At 40.6% G+C, this 25330-nt stretch overlaps 1 protein-coding gene across 9 annotated transcripts in view; it reads left to right on the forward strand.

Annotated features, from left to right (window-relative positions):
- Window positions 1-25330, forward strand: part of TMEM132B (transmembrane protein 132B) — a 507637-nt gene that overhangs the window by 413428 nt on the left and 68879 nt on the right. The window contains exon 1 of one of the 9 annotated variants that reach the window (XM_077955788.1): window positions 5000-5133. The exons of the other annotated variants lie outside the window; for them this stretch is intronic. The gene's annotated coding sequence lies outside the window, so the exon portion shown is untranslated. Of the gene's footprint in view, window positions 1-4999; window positions 5134-25330 lie in introns of those variants that run through there. 9 annotated transcript variants of the gene reach the window in all.

Below are 25330 nucleotides of genomic sequence, written 5' to 3' on the forward strand. Positions count from 1 at the left end.
TAGTAGAAGGCCCAGGATTCCAGATCAAGAAAGACTGGCCCAAGAAGGAGGATGGCTTGAGGCCAGGAGCTCAAGACCAGTCTGGACAACATGGTGAGACCCCCTCTCTACAAAAAATTTAAAAATTAGCTGGGTGTGGTGGCTCACACCTGTAGTCCTACCACTCAGGAGCTGACGTGAGAGGACTGCTTGAACCCAGGAAGTCGAGGCTGCAATGAGCCATTTTTGTGCCACTGCGTTCCAGCCTGGGTGACGGAGTGAGACCTCGTCTCCCCCTCCCCCACAGAAAAAGACCCAAGTTCTTCCCTTTATCACAAAACCATACTGCAGGTACAGGGTCTGAAAACAACCCTTACTGAGATAAGTAATAAGAAAAATAGCCCAGGAGAAATATTTACTGAGAATAGAGAAGATGCAAGTTCTTGCCCTGGGAAGATTTTGTAATCTTGAGCCAGCCAGATGCCCTCCTGGCCTCAGCTTCCTCCTCTGTGTGATGGGGATGCTGGAACCTTCCCTGCTGACCTCTCGGAGATGCTGTGACCCTCTTGACATGAAGGTGGTGTGAATGGCATGGTGGCTGTGGAAGCTGAGTTTCCATTACTTTCAGGGTAGGGAGGAGAGTGGCAGGTGTAGTTAGGAGAGGAAATTGCTGGAGTCAATTATGCAGACTGGGGCTCCGGCTCTGCCATGCGCAGGAAGGCTGGCTTCATCTGATGGAGACACACGTCCTGAATGACAGCTCCACGTTAAATGAGGTGATGGCTGAATTCAGCCCGTTCTTGTTCACAAGTCCACCTGGAAATGAGATGAGACAGGAACCTGTGGAAAGCTCCATGTGTGAGAAAGAAGCCACTGGAAAGGACTGGGAACCCATGGCCCTAAGTTTGAATCCAATGCTGCCAGCCTTTCTGGGCTCCCACTTCTTGATGCAAGGAAGTCACTCCCAAGCCAGAGGCTGCTGCCAGCGTCAGACCGGGTGTCCACCAAGGGCTTGGGGTCATTGTGCTTTCCCAGCTACAGAAAGCCCCATCTGATTGGTCCAGCTGCAGTCATGTGCTGGAACATGAACCAATAACTGGGGCCCAAGGAATGCCAGGTGCTGATTGGCTGCTGGCCTGGGTCACCAAAAGCACCTTGGGAGCTCCGGGTGGGCTCAACTCCAGACTGAAGTGGTCCCAGTCAGGTCAGGGCTGACCTGGACCCAAAAGAGAGCAGATCTGGGGCCAGTGTTTATCTGACCTTAGGTGTCTGGGCAGAGTTGGTGTATATCATCCTGAAACAATAAGTCATTCTGTCCTGTTCTCAAAAGAAGACATATACGTGGCCAACAAACATATGAAAAAAAAAAGCTCTTCATAACTGGTCATTAAAGAAATGGAAAGAAAAACTACAATAAGATAGCATCTCACACCAGTTAGAATGGTGATCATTAAAAAGTCAGGAAACAACAGATGCTGGAGAGGATGTGGAGAAGTAGGAAAGCTTTTACACTGTTGGTGGGAGTGTAAATTAGTTCAACCATTGTGGAAGACAGTGTGGCAATTCCTCAAGGATCTAGAACTAGAAATACAAATTGACCCAGCGATCCCATTACTGGGTATATACCCAAATGATTATAAATCATTCTACTGTAAAGACACATGCACACGTATGTTTATTGCGGCACTACTCACAATAGCAAAGACTGGGAACCAACCCAAATGTCCACGAATGATAGACTGGATAAAGAAAATGTGGCACATATACACCATGGCACATACACACCCATAAAAAAGGATGAGTTCATGTGCTTTGCAGGGACATGGATGAATCTGGAAACCATCATTCTCAGCAAACTAACACAGGAACAGAAAACCAAACACTGCATGTTCTCACTCGTAAGTGGGAGTTGAACAATGAGAATACGTGGACATAGAGAGGGGAACATCACACACTGGGGCCTGTCAGGGGGTGGGGGGCTAGGGGAGGGATAGCGTTAGGAGAAATACCTAATGTAGATGATGGGTTGATGGCTGCAGCAAACCACCATGGCACGTGTATACCTTTGTAACAAACCTGCACGTTCTGCACATGTATCCCAGTACTTAAAGAATAATAAAAAAAAATTTAAGAAAAGAAATACATTTCTTAAATAATAAGACCTGAAAGTCAAAATTACTCCTTGATCAATGGGATGCTGAATGGATGTTGTGCTAGCAGGCATGAAAACAATCTCCTTATATCCCATCTGAGCTCTTAAGTGACTGTGTGTTATCAATAAGCAGTAATATTTTTAAAGGATTTATTTTTTCCCTGAGCAGTAGGTCTCAACTGTGTGCTTGAAATGTTCAGTAAACCGTGCTATAAACAGAGGTACTATCATCCAGGTTTTGTTGTTCCATTTATAGAATACAGGTAAAGTAGATTTAGCATCATTCTTAAGGGCCCTAGGATTTGGGGAATGGTAAATGAGTACTGGCTTCAACTTGAAGTCACCAGCAGCATTAAACAAGAGAGTCAGCCTATCCTGTGAAGCTTCGAAGCCAGGCATTGACTTCTCTCTAGCGATGAAAGTCCTAGATGGTATCTTCTTCCAATATAAGAAGATGGAACTGTTTCATCTACATGGAAGATCTGTTATTTATGTATAGCCATCTTCATCAAAGATCTTAAGTAGATCTTCTGAATAACTTGCTACAGCTTCTCCATCACCACTCACTGCTTCACCTTGTACTTTTATGTTATGAAGACAGTTTCTTGACTTAAGCCTTATGAACCAACCTCTGACAGCCTCCAGCTTTTCTTTTTAGCTTCCTCGCCTCTCTAAGCTGTCATAGAATTGAAGAGAGATAGGGCCTTGGAATTAGGCTTTGTCTGAAGGGAATATTGTGGCTGGTTCAAACTTCTATCCAGACCACTAACATTTTCTCAACATAAGAGAATATGGGGGAATAAGGCTGTTTTGCTTTCTTACCATTTGTGTGTACACCGGAGTTAACACTTCTGATTTCCGTCAAACACTTTTCCTTGGCATTCACAACTTGGCTGTTTGGTGCCAAAGGCCTCTCTTTTGGCCTCTCTGCTTTTGACATGCATTCCTCATGAAGCTTAATCATTTCTAGCTTTTGATTCAAAGTGAGAGATGTGGGACTCTTCCTTTCACTTAAACACTTACAGGCCATTGTAGGTGATATGGTTTGGCCGTGTCCCCACCCAAATCTCATCTTGAACTGTAGCTCCCATAATTCCCACATGCTGTGGGAGAGATCTGGTGGGAGATAATTGAAAGACTACCCCATACTATTCTCATGGCAGTGAATAAGTCTCATGAGATCCGATGGTTTTATAAGGGGAAACCCCTTTCGCTTGGTTCTCATTTTCCCTCTTTGCCTGCTGCCATGTAAGACATGCCTTTCACCCCTGCCATGGTTGTGAGGTCTCTCCAGCTACATGGAATTGTGAGTTTCTTTATAAATTACCCAATCTTGGGTATGTCTTTATCAGCAGCATGATACCAGACTAATATGTTAGGGTTACTAACAGACTTAATTTCAATATTGCATGTCTCATCTCAGGGAATAGGGAGGCCAAAGGAGAGGGAGAGAGACAGGGGAATGACTGGTCAGTGGAGCAGTCAGAACACACACACTGTTTGTTAAATTTGCATCTCACATAGGCATCGTTTGTGGCACCCTCAAAACAATTACAATAGGAACATCAAAGATCAGTGATCACAGATTACCATAACACATATAATAATAATAATAATAAAAGTTTGAAATAATTTTGGGAATTACCAAAATGTGACAGAGACTCTGAGCACATGCTGCTGGAAAAATGGTGCTGATAGACTTGCTCGATGAAGAGTTGCCACAAACCTTCAATTTGTAAAGAACACAGTATCTGGCTGGCTGCGGTGGCTCAAGCCTGTAATTCCAGCACTTTGGGAGGCCGAGGTGGGTGGATCACAAGCTCAAGAGATCAAGACCATCCTGGCTAACACGGTGAAACCCTGTCTCTGCTAAAAATACAAAAATCAGCTGGGCGTGCTGGCAGGCGCCTGTAGTCCCAGCTACTCAGGAGGCTGAGGCAGGAGACTTGCTTGAATCTGGGAGGCAGAGGTTGCGTGAGCTGAGATTGCACCACTGCACTCCAGCCTGGTGTCAGAGCGAGACTCTGGCTTAAAAAAAAAAAAAAAGAACACAGTATCTGTGAGGTGCAATAAAGTGAAGCCAAGTGAGGGGTTCCCCTAGTCCCTTAGAAAAGTGAATAAGAATCCTGAGAAGAGGTCATCCTGCATTTACGGTGGTGCCTAAATCCAATAATTGATGTTCTTATCAGAAAAAAGGAGAGGGGGCTTAAGACACACAGACAAAGGAGCGATACAGAGAAGAAGGCCATATAAAGATGCAGGCATCTCGAGATGAAAGTTGTGCTACCAGAAGCCAAGGAATTCCTGGAGCCACCAGAAGCTGAAAGAGGCAAGAGAGGTTTCTTCCCTAGAGCCTTCAGAGGAAGTGTGACCCTGCTGACACCCTGATTTCAGACTTCTGGCCTGCAAAACTGAGAGAATAAATTTCTGTTGTTTTAAGCCACAAGTTTGCAGTCATTTGTTAAGGCATCCCTGGGAAACTAATACAAGCCCACTCACATGTTTAAAGACTTAGGCAAAGAAAGGGTATGGCTAGATTTGATATAATACAGCTGTGAAGACAAAAATAGATTTGCAGCCGCAGCTTCATTAATTTGAGTCCTGAAACACTATTTGTGAGAGCGAGGGCGACACAGTAGTTACTTTGAATGACAATAAAATAGCAAACTGCTTATTTTACATATTAATCAATGCTTACGTATATTAAGGAAAAGATGTTGAGTAATTTATCACACAGATTGGAAGAATGGCTCCAATACTGACATAACACATTTGCTCTTGGTGCGTTCAAGGTGCAAAAATACAGAATAGGATGTAATTTTCATAGAGTTCTGCTTCTCGCTTCCTCCTTTCAGTGTTTCTTGAGATAGAAATTATAAGATGCACTGAGTGGAAAAAGGGTTGTTTTCTGTTCGGTTTTCTCAGAAGGACGTGCAGCCTTCTCTTCTGTCCATAACACAGATTGTTCGCGAAAGCTTCTTAATTAGACGACCTCTTCTGTGGTGAGTTTTGTATTTAAGGGGAATAGGATAGGCCTGTGTTTAAGGGGAACAGGATAGGCCAATAGGATTGAAGGGCTTAAAACTATTTGGATCTTTTCTTTTCAAGGATGTGACCTCTTGTTTTTTCTTACTCCTAATTCACCAGCACTTACCACTTTCCTCAGTGGGTTCTATAATATGTTGGTCTTTACTAATTTGTTCAAGCATTCTTCATATTCCCAGACTTGTGCTAGAACCCAGGCATTCAAAAGCACATACGCAAACATATCTGAGAGACAGCCATGCAAACCCTGCTAGCATATGCTAAGAGGGGGCGTTTACAGAGTGTTATGGGACATATTTGAGGAAGTGGTTAATTCTGACTGTGAAACAATGTTGCGTGGGAGGCGTGAAGGATGAATAGGGGTTTTCCATGAAAAACTGAGGTGGGAGGAGGAGGAATACAACCAATAACTAATCATTTTTTGAGCATGTTCTGCGGGGCCAGGCATTGTTCCAAGTGTTTTAAGTGCAATGCTTTAATTAATACTCCTGACTTCTTGAGGTATGGGTGCAGTTGTGATCACCTTTGACAGACAAGGAAAGTGAGTCAGAGGGAACTTAAATGACTTTCTGAAGTGACAGAGCAGGATTTGCACCTGTGCCTTTGCCCCCACCCCAAGTCCAGCTGAAACAGCAGAGTTCCCTGACCCCCCTCGCAGGATGTGTGACAACATCATGGCTTGTCTGTTGAGCTGCTATGCATTCTCAAACCCCTTATGGGAGGCAGAACACGCATACGGGCAGGTGCAGGAGCTGGGGCAAGTGCATCTGGGCTCCGGACCCACAACAGCGTCCAGGGGTGGGACCTGAGCCTCCTAAAGCCCAAGTGTGCATGTGCTATAGCTCTTTTAGCCTTGCTGTCTGTGATGGCTTAAGTGTTAACCAGCTCAGTGTCCTCTTGGTACCCAGGTCCTTGTCCAGCATCCAGGAAGAATCAGGTCACACAGGAACCTGAAGGATGCATGTGAGGGTTTTATTGAGTGGTGGAAGTGGCTCTCAGCAGGATGGATGGGGACCTGGAAGGGGGATGGAGTGGGAAGATGATCTTCCTGTGGAGTTTGGCTGTCCAGTGGCCGATGTCCTCTCCGACCGCCCCTAGCTGAACTCCTCTCAGCGCACAGACACTCCTTTTCTTTTCTCTGCTGCACCATTCTGCTATTCTCCTCTTCTGTTCATCTCTTCCTGGAGCCAGGGGTTTGGGGTTTACATGGGTACAGGAGGGCATGGAAGGCCAAAAGGCAACTTTTGGTTGTGAAAAAAGGAATGCCTCTTCTTATTTGGGGCCATGGGTTTCCAGGCTTGGGAGGGGGGGCACTTTGCCAGGGAACTGCCCTCTTCTACCCAGTTTCCTGTTCCTATTGGTATCACAGCCATGAGCCATTGCACCACATTGTTGCCCTTCTAGGCAGCAGGAGTGCTGTGAGGAAGGTTTGAAACCCATGGCTAGTTAGGGAAATTGTGTAAGTTTTATCTACCCCAAAATAATATATGCTACTTACCAGTTCTACACCATGAGAAAATGACCAAAACCTTTAGTACCTCTGTGTCTTCACTAAATAGGATTAGTGGTAGAGCACACATTGGTAAATGAACTTACACAGATTCCCTTCTCCTTCACTTCCCTTTCGTTGCCTCTGAACAAATATTTATTGAATTGAAGATATTGGGAGTATAGTACTGGACAATTGGAAAATGAGGTCTAGTTTCTTACTCTGTTTCCTGAGTTGTAGTTTACAGTAGAATTCACCCATTTTTCAGTGTGTGTTGTATGAATAGTTACATCACCACTAACCACACAATTAAAATAAGGAATGTCTCTATCATCCCCTAAATTCCTTCTTATCTCATTGAAGACAGTCCTTTATCCACTGCCAGCCCCTGGCAACTGTTGAGCTACCTTGTATCACTGTAATTTTCCTTCTTTAGAAGCTAATGTTAATAGATCCATACAGTTGTATTCTGTCTTGTTTTCACTTGGCAGAATTGTTTTGGGGTTCATCACATTTTTGCACGTATCAGTAGTTTATTGTTGAGAAACAGTCTATTGCATGGACATACTGTAATTTGTTTATCCATTTACCAGTTAATGGACATGTGAGTTGTTTCCAACTTTTGGCTAGTATGAATAAAGCTTTTATGTCTCTTTATGGATACATGTTTTCATTTATCTTGGGGATGCGCCCAGGAATCATTCCATTATCTTTTAGCTTGAATATTTTCTGTCCATACATATTTTTTTCCTGCTATATATCATTCTATCATCTCCATAATTTCTGAGTTGGTTTCTGTTGATTGACTTTTCTCCTGTTTATATAATAAAACTTTTATTGGCTCCTCCTGTGTAGTGTGAATTTTATGTTGCTAAGTGCTGGGCTTTGCCACATTCCCTGAGTGTTGACTCTGTTCTGGCTTGTAGATCCATTTGATACTTTCCAGCCAAGTCCAGAGCAGCCTTTTCTCAGGCTCATTTATCCTTGCTATTAAGGCATAACCCTTCTGAGGATTCTGCCCAATGCTCCCACTATTCCAATGTCACTCCCCTCTGACTAGGGGGGCATGGACGATTTTTAGCTCTGAGTAAGTTCCAGAATTGTTCAGTCTACTCTTTCTGGTGAGCCTTCCCTTGGCTTTATGTGCACAGTTAAGTATTGAGCTGAAGGCTCCCTCCAGGAGACCCCTCCGCAGATGGTAGCGATTCTTTCTTCCTGCAGCACCCTTCTCTCTTGTAACACACTCTCACAAGTTCCAGTTGCCTTGACTTCCCAGAACTCTGTTCTCTGTCTCCTTAACTCAGCATGACTGGGGATTATTACTGCCCTCTTCTCTACATAGCAATCATAGGAGGGTACCTTATGTTTTTCTTAATCTCTACCTATTTTCTAGTGTCTGAAACAGTTGTTTCATGGGTTTTGCCTGGTTTTCCAGTTGGGGCAGGTCGATCAATTCCAGTTCACGGATGGAAGTGGAAGTCCAAGAATTAATTTTAATGGGTGAGGCAGATACAAAACGAATGAATAATTTCCAAATTATGGTGATTTTTTTTTTGTCAAATAAAATAAGGTAATATGTAGAAACAATTCAGAGTAGAGACTAGTTAAGCAAAATCCTCCCTCTGAGGATTAATGAGTGCATGTAAAGTACTCAGGATCATATTTGGCACAGAGTGGATTTTCAGGTATTAATGTTATATTATTTCAAATAAACAGGATGGTGCATTGGTTAAGGGCTCAGATTCCGGAGTAGGACTTTTTGGGCTTTGATACTAGGTCCAGCAGCTAGTAATATAATTTTAGGTGAGGTTTTTGTGCATCTGTTTTCCCATGTGTAAAATGCAGACAGTGAGAGTTCCTCCTCATAGATTTGTTATGAGAATTGAATGAATAAAAATACATAAGGCATAAATAGGGCTCACACATCTTAAGTGTTTTCTGATTTTTGTTGATTTTCACTCGTATACCCAATAACATTTCGAGCATTTGCTGGAAAAATCTTAGATGTACCGAGTCTCACCAGGAAGCCTCAGTGGACATGGCGGGGTTGAGAGTTCCCTGTGGGGCTGTGTGCTGAGGGGCGTTCTGTTCCGCGTTCAGCACCGAATGTGATGCTTCATGCAGCGACTGACTCAATCAGTTTTAGAGGAACAGTCATCGGATGCCACAGTTGATAGGGCTGGATTGGAATGGCAGGTCCCACTGTGGGCACAGAGAGGCACTTTGGTTTGTTTTTAGCGGAAATCTCTGTGGCATGCAAGATCTAAGTCTTTTTTCATTCTCTCTTTCTTGATGGCTCCTTCCTCCTCCTCCTCCTCATCTTCTTCTCCTCCTCCTCTCCTTCTCCTTCTTCAGATGGAGTCTTGCACTGTCACCCATGCTGGAGTGCAGTGGTGCAATCTCAGCTCACTGCAACCTCCATCTTCTGGGCTCAAGCAATTCTCCTGCCTCAGCCTCCGGAATAGCTAGGATTACAGGTGCCCGCCACCACACTGGCTAATTTTTGTATTTTTAGTAGAGATAGGGTTTCACCATGTCGGCCAGGCTGGTCTTGAATGACTAACCTCAGGTGATGTGCCTGCCTCAGCCTCCCAAAGTGCTGGGACTACAGGCGTGAGCTACTGCACCCGGATGTCTTTTTGGCTGAGAACCACAGCCTGCTTTCACTTGGCTGACTTGCTAGTTCTCATTGTTTGTCTCCCTCCATTTGTCCATGGCCCTCTGCCCTTTTCTCAATTTGTCTCACCCCACCTGTCTTTCTCTGTCTCTCTCTCTTGCTGTCATTCTCTGTCTATAGAGCTGTCTAATATCTTTGTCTATATATCTCTGTCTCTTTCTCTCTCTTTAGGACCCTATGCTGTGTCTCCTCTCTCCCTTTTCCTGTCTCCCTTTCTTTCTCCTTCCTCATCTTCTTCTTGCTCTGACCCCTGTCCCACCCATCTCTTTCCCTCCCCACTTCATCCATCGGTCCATGGAGCCTAACCAAAGGACTGGAGACCAGCGGAGCCTCCAGTCAAGGCTCTTCCTGCTCACTGCAGTCACCAAGTCTCCAGTCAGCTCACAGGAATGATAGAGGAAGGCTTATTCATATTTAAATAAAGTTATGAGTTCGGGCTTGGGTTTTGATAGTGCTAAGTGCTTCCTCGACCATTTCTCTCCATAATGCCATCCACTCAGGGTTAAGTTTTAACTGAATAGGTACCATTTGCTTGCCAGACCTGTGACAGCCAGAAGCTGTGTGAAATTTTAATGTAGCTCAAGCTGGATGAGAAGACTTTTTTTTTCCCCCAGGCAACAAAGAAGTGTTTTTAATAGGTTACAGTTCTAATTGAAGGAGTGCTAGTATAATAGGTGGTGGAAGGAATTAGAGAATACACATGTAATTATTACTCAGAGCTAATGCTGGGACGTATGAATGAACAGGGCCCACCTGGGTTGGTAGAGGCAAAGGGAGGAAGGACACCTCAGAGCCAGCCCAGGGTCTTACCTTGCGTGCGTCTGTCTCTCTCCCTCTCATTGTCTCCATGACTCTGGCTTTCTGTGTCTCTAAGCCCCAGCACACCATCTTTCTAACTCATCTCATTCTCGCTCTCTGTCTGGCTTTGTTTAAAGGTGTGTTTTGTCTTCTGTCTCGGTCTGTTTTTCTGTGTTGCATATAGGCTGTGGGCTCTCTGCCTTTGTCTGTGTATCTAGCTCTCTGTCTCATTCTCCATCTTCCTTTTTTTGAAAAAAGATTTTACTTTTAATTTTTGTGAGCACATAATAGGCATATATATATTTGTGGGGTACATGAGATGTTTTGATACAGGCATGCAATGCATAATAATCACATCAGGGCAAATGGGGTATCCATCCCCTCCAGCACTTCTTCTTCCTTTTCGTCCTCTCACTGGGAGGAGGGGTCTGTCCATGAATCTTCAGCCCCTCCCCTTTGACCCAGAGCCAGAGGTTTTCCCCCATGCAATGCCTGATAGACCCCTGCTCTCAAGGTCAGCCCTTATCAGCCTTGTCAGATGGAGACTGGGGTGCTGAGTGCTAACAGATCATCACGGCCTCATTTTGCCTTCTTCTTATATTCTATCAGATACAGAGACTGAACTATGGATAGAATTTCCTCAAGTGTCTCACACTTTTTTCCCCCCTTTGGCCCTTTTGATGGTTCTTATTTAAACATCGAATACTAATGTCAGAGCTTTACCACTCACTTGGTAGGTCACAATAGCTTCCATTTGCTGCATATCCTAAAGAAGCGGGTGTGTAGCTGGTCATGATTTGAGTGACCACATTTACTTTGATTAATTATTTGCCCGTTATGTGGGTTTCTTGCTAAATGCAAAATTTACTATGACATGGTACTATTCTACTCTGGTACCAACAGAGTAAAAACAATCACTTTACCTCTGACCACTTTACCTTACCAGCAATTGTATCCTTTTGCAGTGTGATTCCCACCCAGTTCTCTGGGGCAGTGGTCAAGAGCACATGTTTTGGAGTTGGGCGAGTCCCAACTCAGCAACTAACTTGGTGGATGACCTCAAGAGCCTCGGTTTCCTCTTCTGTAAAGTGGGGTAATGACAGTAGCTGTTCTGGGCATTGCTATTTCGGTCTCAGTGTCTATCTGGGCTGCTCTGCTCATGTCCACTGCCTGCTTGGCCTTTGTGGGCATTTGTGTTATGCCCAAGCTCTACGGGGGGTTCCCAAGCTGGCATTTCCCCCAGTCACTCAGCAGTATCACCATTGCTTCCCCAAAGCATCTTCCTATCCCCAGGAAGCTGGTAGGCTGGATATTATTGCCCCACCTTACAGAAAAGACTATTGCTGGCCCAGGATCACCTAGGAAGTTGGTGGCAGCATCCAGGTCTTTTGACTCTTAGTTCAGTGCCCATCACAGTGGCCTAGGATGCCCTCTTAGCACATAGGTGCAGGTTCCTTGAGGGATGGGCTCAAGATCTGCTGTCCAACTGCAGCTGAAAAAGTGAAACGTTTGTGCAGCTGAGGATGTCCTTGTTACCATGGGCTACTTTTATCAGTGTCCCACCTACCTTCCCTATGGGACTTGGGATGCAGGGGGCATTGATATTTTTAGAGCTCTCAGTTAAGACTCTTCTGGTGGTAACAGAAACCAACTAGGGCTAATGACAGCATAAAGGAGAATTAATGATGAGGACACATCCTGGAATCCAAGGACAGGGAAGGAGCGGGGCACAAGGAATGAACTGGAACCAGCATGGGATCTCCTTAGGAAGCTTGACCAACCCCACCCCTCCCCTCTTCTGCTTGCCACTTTCCTGGCAGAAAATGGCCAACAACTGCTTCTTAGTTTATATTCCTTACTTTCTGGAGAGGCATCAGAGGCTGGAATCTCTTAATTTTCATTCCAAATTCTTTACAGAAAGGGCTCATGGGTTCAGCATGGTTCATTACTCATTTCTGGACCAATCCACAGTGACTTGAATGGGGAGGCCATTTTGCATAAAGCAGCGACATGGAGCCTTGCCACCATTATAATAGTGTTGGCGGAGAAGGGAAGGAAGGTTTCCAGTAGATGCTCCGCAGGTCACTATTGGATGGTTTTACCTGCATTCAGCCACGTTTGAGATCCTACTCCACCCCGGGCAGTATGCGAGTCAGTGGGAAGAAGGAAACCTAGTCCTTGTCCCCATGAAGTTTGGGGTCTCATGGCTTTAACTGGTTGAGTTTCCACTCCTTGTAGAACCTCCATATGTACCGAGAGCTGTAGGGCCTCACGTATTTGTAGTCTGTTGTTTCAGCAGTGGAGGAACTGTTGTTCCTCCTTCCCTGTGAGGTAAACTTGCTTGTAAGATCCACTGGATGACCATCTTGCCTGCGAGTGACCCCTAATTGTGTGAGTTAAGCAGCACTTACAACCTCACTGTTCTTAGTTACTGATTAATGAACTTACCTGGGCACTAGGTAAAGCTCATTTCCGACAGCCTTTGCTTCTTCCAGCTATAGTTACCACCTGGGAGACACAGGTCAGTCCTTAACAGAGCCACACTTTATTGACTCTCTCTCTGAGTGCTATCCTATTGAAATAATTTTATTTGTGTTATTTAGAGACTCAGAAAGAGCTGAATTTTGAAATCACTTACTGTCTTGTGGATAATAAATGATCTGAGTCTAAAAATAGCCATCAAGTTGGGGGAGCTGGCTGATTTCAGCGTTATGTAATACACAACAGTGGGATTGAAAAATCAGTATTTAAATTGGAGCCAACATCCTTGCTTATCTCTGAGTGAAATTTACATCTGCCTTGCAGTTTTAAAAATCAGAAGTCAAGGTGTCCGAGGGCCCAATGTGGTCAGAATTAGATTACTACTCAGAGGCTGACATTTCTGTGCCAGGGATCAAAGAGTGTAGGTGGCCAAGCCTTGGGGTTGTGGGCCAGAACCTCACAGGCCGGAAGAGCATCTGGAGTGGAACACACTGGAAGTCACACATGGTTGTGACTTGGGCCTTTGTGGCTACCTAGCTGTTTCCACTAAAAACTAACTTTTGTATCTATAAAACATATTTGTAAAAGTTTCAAATTAAAAAATCTGTGTAAAGCTATCTTTTAGGCTGAAAGCTTTCTTTTGAGTTGGGAAAAGAAATGGGATTGTTAGGTTTATTTTCCAAGTGAGGAGCTGAGAGGAGACCCAGTGCAGCAGCCAGGATTGGGGGCTCTGGTGTCACATGTTTTTGCTCCCATCCTGGCTCTGCAGCTTAGCAGCGAGTGATTCTGGCCAAATCATGGAACCTTTCAGCTTCAGTTCCCTCATTTGTAAAATGAGGATAAAAATAGTAATGCTTCAGTAGGGATGCTTGAGGATTAAATAAGATGTTAATAAGACCAGTTAGTGTTTATCAAGTACTTACAATATACCAGGCACTGTTGTTGGGTACTTTGTTGGTTATCAGATGTTGATATCTATTGTAGTTTATTGTTATAAATATGCATTATTAGTAACAGATAATGCATGTAAATAACTTGGCACACTGCCTGGAACTTATCTAAGTGTTTAAGAAAAATTAGTTGTCACTAATTCTGTTTGTTAGGCACTTACCACATCCTGCATCTTTATGCATTTATTTATTGATTCATCTCTGTTGTCTGCTCTCTTGGTTATATCTTTGAGTCTGAACAAATGTGTTTCCCAAATACCTTCACCAAAATCCCCAAAATGTGAATATTCTCTCTTTCAACACAAAGACACGTTGTTGTTATTTTAACGAACTGCTTGAGAGTAAGTTATACACATGATGATCCTTTTTCTGTAAATATGTTTGTGTAAATTTCCTCAAAACTCTTACATGAGTAGAGTGAAATGTCAATATCAGGAAATTAATGTCAATGCAAAATATTATCTGATTCCCAGACCATATTCAAATCTTATCTATTATTGCACTAATATGCATTATAGCAGAAGAAAAATACTTTTTTTTTGTTTGAGGATTCAATTCAGGACCACACATTGCATTTGTTGTGTCCTTTAATCTGGAACAGTTTCCTAGTCTTTGTCTTTTAGGCTGTGACATATTTGAAATGGACAGAATGTGCCATATTGGGGTTTGTCTTATATTTCCTTATTATTAGATTCAGTTTATATGTTTTTTTTTTTTTGAAACCAGTCCAGGCCGGGCGCGGTGGCTCAAGCCTGTAATCCCAGCACTTTGGGAGCCGAGACGGGCGGATCACGAGGTCAGGAGATCGAGACCATCCTGGTTAATACGGTGAAACCCCGTCTCTACTAAAAAGTACAAAAAACTAGCCGGGCGAGGTGGCGGGCGCCTGTAGTCCCAGCTACTTGGGAGGCTGAGGCAGGAGAATGGCATGAACCCGGGAGGCGGAGCTTGCAGTGAGCTGAGATCTGGCCACTGCACTCCAGCCTGGGCGACAGAGCGAGACTCCGTCTCAAAAAAAAAAAAAAAAAAAAAAAAAAAGAAACCAGTCCAGAATTGATGCTATCTCCTTTTCAGGACACACAATGCATATTTATCCCATTACTAGTGATATTGTCTTTGATTACATGGTAAAGGGAGTGCTATGGTCTGTGTGTGTCTCCCAAAATCCATGTGTTGGAAACTTAATCCTGACTGCAACAGCGTTGGGAGCTGAAGCCTTTTGGGAGGTGTTTATGTCATTAGGGCTCTGCCCTCATAAATGAATTAATGCTGTTATAAAAGGGATTGACCAAGGAGTTCATTCCTTTTTGCCCTCTGCCTTCTGCAATCCTTTCCAGAGGCTACACCATTCAAGGTGCCATTTTTGAAGCAGAGGGCAGCCCTCACCAGATGCTGGTGCCTTGATCTTAGACTTCCCAGCCTCTATGAATGTGAGAAAAAAAAAATTTGTTCTTTATAAATTACCCAGTCTGTGGCATTCTGTTATAGCAGCACAAAATGGACCAAGACAGGTGGTATATGCTAGGTTTAGACACCATAAAGTTACTGTGTTTTTTTCCCTTTGAAATTAATGTTTCTTTCACAGAGATACTTTGGCACAATGCAAGTGTCCTGTTTCTTATCATCCTTTCAGTCACCAGCAGAGCCCATTAATGATTCTTGCCTGAAACAATTACAGTAATAAATAGTGATTGCCAGGTGGTGGTATTGTAGTTTCATCATTCCTTTTTATATTTGTTAGCTGGAATTCTACTCTAAGGATCAATCTTCCTTTCTCCACTGTTTGTTTATAACAATATGGACTCAGAAGCTCATTTTATTCTACAGATTATAGTTGACTGCTGTGATTATTTGCTGTGATGCTAAAATTGTCCCAGACTGGAAGTGGGTGCCCCTTCACTCTGCCTCTTGTGTCCTTTTGACTTTTTTTTTTTTTTGAGCACTTTGTTACTTTCTGCCTCCACAGGATATTTTAGGCTCATGTTCTTGTACTTTCTTTGTCTTGACACTTAAATCAGCCATTTCTCTAAGGAGCTCTGTTTTCTTTTATTGGAGATTGGTTTTTAGAGCTCCATTCTGGGTACTAGGTGCGCTGATTGCTAAAGGGGTGTTATTATAGCTAAGCCCTCTCAGTGAACAGAACTTGGAAAAAACTATATACATATGTACATATATATACACCCACATTATACATAGGTAGACACATGTATGTCCCCGCCCCTGTGGTTTTGTGCTGGTACTCTTCCCATCCCAGTTCATGATTGCAGAGTTCACTCTAACTCCTTCTCCTTTCCATTTTTAAACTCAATTTTCTAGCAGTGAGAATCCTGGCTCTCATTACCCAACACATATTGTTTGCTCAATCCTAGAATACTAAAGCAGTTTTAGAATTGCTAACCCATACTGCTGTGGAAAACAAACCTAACTAGAATTCAATATGTGTTTACAGTTATTTTTATCTTTAGCCTGAGAGTACATAGTCAAAATAATGTGCTGAAAGTTACTTGCCACTCCTAAATTTTAATAGCTTAAAGCAACAGAGGTTTATTTGTGCTCACACTGCCTGTCTGACACAGATCAGTTGGAGAATTTTGCTCTGGGTCACTTTGGGAGCCAGGATGGCGGAGCAGCCACCATCACCATGGCATGGAAAGGGAGAGTGTGAAGTCTCGTGCTCTCAGAGCTTCTGATTCAAATGAGCACATAATTCCACCTATGTTTCATTGGCAAATTCAAATGGACAGTAAAATACAATCAGACTGTGTGCTCAAAAAGAGAGCTTGTGAGGAAATTTTATTTATTTAATGCCATCCTTATAAAGTCTTTGGAATTTTTTTTTATAGCTAAGAAAGCTGAAGTACTCTGGCTTATTTTTAAACAATATAGGGTCCAAATAATCATTTTATCTGTTACATAATATTTTATACTGTGGACCTGTACCCAGTTCATGGGGCCATTTCCCAACTAATGGATATTTAGATAGTGTCTACCTTTTCCTATTAGAAACAATGCTTTGATGAGTATCCTTCATGTACCGATGACCTTGTTTGGGCATTTCTCTCCATAAAGATACCCATAGGTGGAGTTACTGAGCAGTCAGTTTCTTTATCAGTCAGAGATTCCTTATTTCCTACATTCTTCTCTGTAAAGCGAAAGGAATAATAGAAGCAACCTCATTAATTAATCCCTAGCACAAAGCAGATGCTCTCTTATATGAGAGCTATTATTATTCTTTTCTCTCAAACGTGGTACTAGAGTGTGATGTTCTCTTTTGCCTTTGTATTTCCCGTGGGTAGTTCACCTCGTCCAATGGGGTTTCAGATTCCCAACGTGGAAGGAGTTGCTGCTCTCTTTTCTTCATAAAACAAGGCACTTTAAGGCAATGTGTTCTTCAGTTCCTTCTAGATCTAAGATATCCCTAAGATTCAGTTGACTCTGCAGATTAGAAGCTAACAGAACGATTGTCATGTAAAGAATCATGACCATTTGAGAAACAAGAAGAGGAAAGGAGAGACTGTCAACACTTAGGGCTGCTTGCTGCCTGATGTGTGAATCCTTCTCATGGCCATAGAGTACGAGGCTGTTACTCACCCTGGTAAAACTTCAGCTGGTCAAAAATGGTGTTGAAGATGCCCTGTATTATATCTACTTCTTGGATTTTATAGTCTGCCAAATGTTTTCTCATTGGCAAAGTTGTTGTGTTGCCCACTGTCCATCTTTCACAAAACACTGAATCATCACTGGCATTGAGGAGTGGTATGAGCCTTTCTACTGACATCTGTACTGATGTTCCCAACACATGAAATGCCAGGACGTACGGCATTACCTCACTATTCAGAATAACACGGAATCTTTTGTTTGTTTGTCTTCACTATGCAGTGGCTTTCAGTATATCCACAAGGGTTTGCAACCATCAACACTAATTCTAGAATATTTCCATCACTCCTCCAGTGAAATCCCAAACCTATTAGCAGTCATATATATATACACACACACACACACACACACACACACACAAACACACACACACCCCCAGGAGTATAATTGCTAGGTCAAATGGTAATTCTCTGTTTAACCTTTTGAGGAAGCACCAAACTTTTCTACAGCAGTCACACGATTTTACACCCCACAGACAATGTATGAGAGTTCCCATTTCCATACATTCTTGCCAGTCAACACTTGTTATTTTATGTCTTTTTATTTAAAGCTGTCCTAGTCAGTGTGAAGTGGTATCTGTTTTTGGTTTACATTTCCTTAATGATGTTGAGCATCTTTTCATGTGTTTATTGGCCAATTTGTATTAATATATCTTCTTTTGGAAACTGTCTATTCAAATCTTGTTCCCTCATTTTTAATCTGGATATTTGTCTATTTTGTGTGGTATAATAGTTCTGTATATATTCCAAACACTAGACCCTCATCAAATAAATTATTTGCAAATATTTTTTCCCATTTGTGGATTGTCCTTTTACTTTCTTGGTGGTATCTCTTGAAGCACAAAGGTTTTTAACTTCGATAAAGTACAATTTACTTTCTTTGTTGGTTGTGCTTTTGGTGTCATATCTAAGCAATATTTGCTGAGTCTGAAGTCATGAAGATTTATACCTAAGTTTTCTTTAAAGAGTTTAATAGTTTGAGCCCTTAAATTTATGTCTTTGATATATTTTGAACTAAATTTTGAATGTGGTGTGAGGTATGGATCCAACTTTGTTCTTTTTTAAGTGGATATCCAGTTATCCCAGCATCATTTGTTGAAAAAACTATTCTTTCGCCACTGAATTATCTTGACATCTTTGTTGAAAACCAATCTGCTGAAAATGTGAGAGTTTATTTCTGGAAAGTCAATTCTAATCAGGAAGTGTGAGCCTTCCAACTGTTATTTATCAAGATTGCTTTGGCTATTCTGCCTCATCTCCATATGAATTTTAACACTAGCTTGTGTATTTCTGGAAAAAAGGCAGCTGGAGTTTTGATAGCAATTACATTGAATCTGTATATTTCTTTGGGGAGTGTTGACATCTTAACAATATTAAGTTTTCCAATCTATGAACATAGGATACATTTTATTTATTTATTTAGGTATTTTTTAAACTTTTTCAACAATACTTTGTGAGATATTTAAGTTTAACCAACTACTTTCATTAAACTTATTTCCATGTAATGTATTAATTTCAATGCTATTATAAAGAGAATTAGTTTCTTAATTTCATTTATATATCGTTCATTACAAATAAAATTGAGTTTTAGATTTTCATCTTGTATCCTGAAATTTGCTTAACTCCTTTATTAGCTTTAATGGTTTGCTTGTGAATTTCTAGAATTTTCTAGGTATGGGATCATGTCATCTGCAAATAGAGATAGTTTTACTTCTTCCTTTCAGTTTGGATTCCTTTTAATTAATTCCCCCCCCCCACCACCAATTACCTGGCGAGAACCTCCAGTACAACACTGCATAGAAGTGGTGAGAGTCATCTTTGTCTTCTTCCTGATCTTGAGCAAGCTTACAGTCTTTTACCATTGTGATGTTAGCTGTATGTTTTCCATAGATGGCTTTTATCATGTTGAGGAAGTTCCCATCAATTCCTAATTTATTGAGTAACTTTATTGTTGAAAGGTGTTGGATTTTGTCAAATGCTTTTTTTTCACATGTCTTGAGACCATCAAGACATGCATTTTGGTCCTTTGTTCTATAATTAAAGTGTATTACATTGATTAATTTTCATACGTTGAACCAACCCTGCATCCCTGGGATAATTCCCACTCATTATGGTGTTTAGTCCTTTAAAAAAATGTTGCATGCATTTGTTTGCTAGTATTTTGCATGTGTGTGGCAGGGGTGTGGGGTTGGCATCTATATTCTTTAGGGATATTGGCCTGTAGTTTTCTTTTCCTGTGATGTCTTTGCTTTTTTTTTTTTTTTTTTCTTTTTTTTTTTTAATTATGGTAATACTGGTCTCATAGAATTAGCTGGGAACTGTTTCATCTTCTAATTTTGTGAAGAATTTCTAAAAATTAATATTACTCTTTCTTTAAGCTTTTGTTAGACTTTATTAATGAAACCATCTGGTCCTGAGCTTTTCTTTGTGGAAAGTTTATTTTTTAATTATTCAGTCTCTTTATCAGTTATAGATATTGAAATTCCAATTTCCTCTTGAGCCAGTTTTGGTAGTTTTTGTCTTTTTATGAATTTTCTCTTTTCATCTAGGTCATCTGGTTTTTGGCATATGCTCTAGTATTCCTCTGTAATTTTTTTTTTCCTGTAATACTGAGCTCCTGTTTAATTCCTTATTTTAGAAATCTGAATCTCCCTACTGCTTCACTCATCAGTCTGGCTAAAGTTTTATCAGCTTTAAAATTTTTCCAAATAACTTACTTTTGGTTTCATTGCACTGATTTTCTCTATATGTAATTTATTATTTTGTATTAATACATAAATATAAAATGTAATATCTAATATTATTTGACATAACATTATTTAATAGTAAATACCAATATTTAATATAAATAACGATATGATATTTATATTATTATTAAACTATACTTATCATTTTTTCTGCTCTATTATTATTGTCTTCCTTGTGCTTGTTCTGGGTTTGCTCTTTTTTCTCTAGTTCTCTAAGGTAGAAAGCTAGGTTATTAATTTGAGATATTTTAATTTTCCCATATAGGCATTTACAGCTATAAATTTCCCTCTCAATACTAATTTTAATGCATCTCATAAGTTTTGGCATGTTGTGCTTTCATTTTTACTCATTTGATAGTATTTTCTGATTTCTCTTGTGATTTCTTTTTTGAAACATTGGTTGTTAAAAGAGGATTGTTTAATTTCCGAATGTTTACAGATATTTTTAATTTTCACCCTATCCTTTTCTAATTTCATTCTATTGATATCAGATAATTTACTTTCTATAATTTCAGTCCTTTCAAATTTGTTGAGACTTGTTTAATGGCCTGACCTGTGATATGTCCTACAGAATGCTCCATGTAAATGCAGTAACAATGTGTATTCTACTGTTGCTGGCTACTGTGTTCTATAGATGTCTGTTAGGTCTTGTTTCTTTATAGTATTCTTAAAGTCTTCCTTTTCATTGTTGATCTTATGACTAGTTGTTCTGTTAATTACTGAAAGTGGAATATTGAAGTCTCCAACTCTTATTGTTGAATTTTATCTCTTTTCTTCAACTGTGTCGGTTTTGGCCTCATGTATTTTGGGGCTTTGTTAGGTGCATCTGTTTCATAATTGTTATATTTTCTGGTTGATTGACTCATTTTATACAACATTCATCTTTGTCTCTGTTTTTGTCATACAAGTTGCATCTTTCTGCAAGTTGTGTGTCCATGAACAAACATCTATAATTACTCCTTTATGCAGTTCTCCTTTAAATAAGATAGAAGAAATGTAATGTCACAAACAAAAATATGTTTGTATTGTCCTTTATATTTCTCAATGTAGTTACATTTACTGGTGCTCTCTATACCTTCATGTGTAATTGAATTACTGTCTGGTGTTCCTTCATTTGAGCCTAGAGGTCTTCTTTTGGTGTTTCTTGTAAGATGAGTCTATTAGTGAAGAACTCTCTCACTGTCTGTTTCTCTTGTTTTGTGACAATTTCTTCATTTTATTTTGAAAGACAGGTTTTCTGGATATAAAATTCTCGGTTGACAGTCTTTTCTTTCACCACATTGAATGTTGTCAACCTTCTGCCTTTTTGCCTCCAGTTTCTGGTAATACAACAGTTCTTAGTCTTTTGAAGATTGCTTGTATATCATGAGGTATTTGTCTTGCTGTTTTCAATATTATACAGTATTTTGGTATTTGACAGTTTGATTATGATGTATCTAGGTGTGGATCTTGGTGAGTTTATTCTATTTTGAGTTTGCTGAACTCTTGAATGTGCAGATTAATATTTTAAATAAAATCTGGGTCACCTTTGCCATTAATTACTCAAATATTATTTCTTCCTTTTTCTCTGCCTCCTTTTCTTCTGGGATTGCAATTGTGCTTATGCTGGTATGCTTGATGGCATCACAGAAATCTCTGATGCTGTATTTGTACTATTTTTGTTCATTCTATTTTCTTTATACTCCTCACATTTTAATTTTAATTAACCTATCTTTATGTTCACTGATTCTTTTTGCTATCTGCTCAAATCTGCTGTTGAGCCCCATGAGTTAATTTTTCATTTCAGTTATTATACTTTTCAACTTTAGAACTTCTAATTGGTTATTTAAGAAAATGATTCATATCTATCAATATTGTCTTTTTTTTTTCTTTGAGATGGAATCTTGCTCTGTGGCCCAGGCTGGAGTGCAGTAGCATGATCTCAGCTCACTGCAATCTCTGCCTCCTGCATTCAAGCAATTCTCCTGCCTCAGCTTCCCAAGTAGCTGGGATTACAGGCGTGGTTGTACCATACCTGGCTATTTTTCTATATTTTTAGTAATGATGGGGTTACACCATGTTAGCCAGGCTGGTCTCAAATTCCTGACCTCATGATCTGGCTGCCTCAGCCTCCAAAAATGCTGGGATTACAGGTGTGAGCCACCGCACCTGGCCTCTCATACTTTCTTTTAGTACTTTAGATGTTATTTTCTTTATTTCTTTGAATATATTCAAAATGCTTAATTTAAAATAATTGTCATCTTTGTCTAGTAGGTCCAATACCTTAGCTTTCTCAGGGAAAATTTGCTTTGATTGCTTTTTGTCCTGTGTATGGGCCATATTTTCTTGCTTTTTTGCATATCTCATAAGTTTTTGTTCAAAGCTGGACATTTTGAAATAATATAATGCAGCAACTCTTGGAATCAGATTCTCTTTCCCTCCCCAAGTTTGTTTTTGTGATTGTTTGTTGTAGTAGTTGTTGATTGCTTAGTGACTTTTGCAAACTAATTCTGTAAAGTCTGTAAAGTCTCTGCTTGGTTAGCTTCGTGGTCAGCCAATGATTAGGCACAGTTTTCTTTAAATACCTGACACCTGCCTTAGCTTTCACTTCCTGCTTTCACAGAGCCTCAGAATCAACCAGAGGTGAGAGCTTAGGTCTATTCTCTGATCTTTCCTGTGTATGAGCACAGCTCTAGGCATGCACACAGCCCTAAGTATGATTATGATCTTATAGATTCCCAGGAATATGCCGTAGCCTTTCAATGACCCTGTGGACGTCTCATTCTTTATCTTTTCCTTTGAAGCTTTTTTATTAAACTGTTATACACTGCCTCAGGCAGCGAAAAGTCAAACAGTTGCCTGGAAAGTATCTCTAGGGAAGAGCTTTCCACGCTGGGTGAACTGAGAGTGGAGCCAAATAACGACAGCCTTGCAAGTGGGTTTTTTTCAGGGAACCATTAGACAAGTCAATAAATGACAATTATTTGGGAATGAGGTTTTGAAAGATCTCCAGTCCTGACCTGCCCACTCCAGTGGCTTCTAGACTGCTGGTTTTTACTGTCAGTATAGGCTGTTATTTTTCAAAGATACTACAGCACTAGAAAGTGTGAGATTTAAGCAGGTCAGGTTAAAATGCCACAAAGTTCTGTTTTTACCAAGAATCAGCCATTTTTTCTTGAATAAATGATCTCCTGGTTGCCTATCAATCTTTGGTTTATTTCCAGAGTTATACGAAAGTTGATCTTGACACTGTTTGACAGTTTCCTCATTGCTTTTATGTAGAAGGGAATTTTCTGATGTTTTGACGCTACCATTTTCACTGACATCACCCTAACATGCAACATTAATGGAATCACATAGTCATAAAGGACTATAAATATGTTTCAAGGCATGAAACCTAGAACTCACACAAATAAGAGCAGAATAAAATACTTGGTTTTTTGATAGGTTAGGGATTTTTAGCATCTCTGGGATCAGGGGACGATTTCAATGTAATATTTACCATGGTAAATTGCTTTCTCATTGTGCTAAGTAGGTAGGAATTGCCTTCGGGATTTTTGAGAGGCCGTTGATGGACACAGGATAAAAAAGGTACAAAAATCTCAGCTACCTGTGAAAAAGCTGAAGGAGGAAACATGGTTGCAAAGTTATGTGTAATAGAATCATAAGTTTGTGTCAGTTGTAATTTATTATAAAAATTAATTTCACCTTTCTTAAAACTCAGTTTGGGAAATATATTGTAATGTCTTCCTTGAAGGCTATGAGCTTCTACAAGGCAGAGATTGATGTCTAGCCTTTTATCTTTCCCTAGTGTGTTGCTTGTTACCTGTCGTCATGTGTTAAGAATTTTTGTTGCAACTGACAAAAAACCCAACTCAAACTAACTTCGGTAAAACAGTTAATTTTTGTATATCTAAATTTCCAAAGATAACAGACTTCAGGTGTAGTTGGATTCAGAAACCTAGAAATCTTTCCCAGGAATATTTGCAGCTCCTACTCTTGTCTGATTTTCTTTGTTTGGGCTTCACTTGAATCTGTCTTTGTGGGCAAAGGGCTGCAATACCTAGATTGACTGTATTTTGGTCACGTGCTCTTCTGCAAAGTCTGACTGGGTGTTCTGGGGTCAGCGCCATGCAGGCCACATTCACAAATGGCAGGAGTTGGGTGATACAGAGAGAGAAAAAAAGAAACATTGTCACTAAAGAGGAAGGAAGGAGGGATGCTCATTAGACAAAATCAATGCACCACACACAAAAAATACCTGCATTGATTTTTTTTTTCAGCTGCATGATTGAGTCGAACTTAGCAGTTAAGATACGATCTCCGTTCCTTGTATTCATGAGATTACTCCCACTTCCATGTCATTACCCCACCTAGGTGAGTTCTCATCTCAACTTCCACAGTACTTCCCATCCTATGTGCTTTAATACAAATTTATGTAAGTGTGCACAGGATTAAGCTCCCCAGGCAGAGGGGAGTGCTCAGGAACATGGAGTGTCGTTCTGTTCTTTTGGATTTCTCTCTTTAAAATTTCATCCAGAAGAGGGGACACATGTAAAAAACAAACAAACTTAATTTTTACATTTCTTAGATTGGGATGTTATTGTTTTTAAATATTCATTACAAAGTTGATGTTTTCTGTTAACAACTAGCTATTATTTGCAGGTTTAATATCAACGAAAAATAAATCATCTATAAAATGGGAATAATATCCGTGACTACCTTGGGAGAGTTGAGAAAACTGAATGAGGAATTAATGACATATAAAACACATAGAACATTACCCGTTTCATACACAATAGCTAAGTTTTAGCAATTATTATTATTATTATTAAAGGTTGACTCCATCTCTTACTCTATTAAGCCTTCACAATCAAGTTTGGAATAGAGAGTGTGGGGCTGACTGCAGAACCCACTTCGTGCCTGAGCTAAGGTTAAGGACTCCAAGTGTGAAAGCAGTACTGAAATAATGATCTCATTGATACAGTCTGGGAGACACTGAAATAGTTATCTGGTTGGTTCATTCTAGTGAAGCCAATTGTGGAATGTTTGGTGAACTCTCATTGCTGGGCTGTGTTGCCCAGGTGTCTACCATCTTCTCTGGTTGACTCCCTTTCTCTTCAGGCAAGTGTGAAGTGGCATCTCTTCCACAGTCCCCTTGTGAATCTACTCATTGGTTCTTCAATTCACTCATGGAGCAAATACTGTAGAGAACTTACTGTAACAGCTGGATTTATTGTGTGCTTGTTGCCCATTATGTACCAGTTCTGTTCTAAGCTTTGTACATTGATTGATTGATCAAGTTTTCATAAGGTCCCCATACAGGAGCTGTTTTTATTATCCCCGTTTTCCAGATCAGAGAACCCAGGCACAGGGG

Source organism: Macaca mulatta, chromosome 11 (assembly GCF_049350105.2).
Source record: "Macaca mulatta isolate MMU2019108-1 chromosome 11, T2T-MMU8v2.0, whole genome shotgun sequence".
NCBI lineage: Eukaryota > Metazoa > Chordata > Mammalia > Primates > Cercopithecidae > Macaca > Macaca mulatta.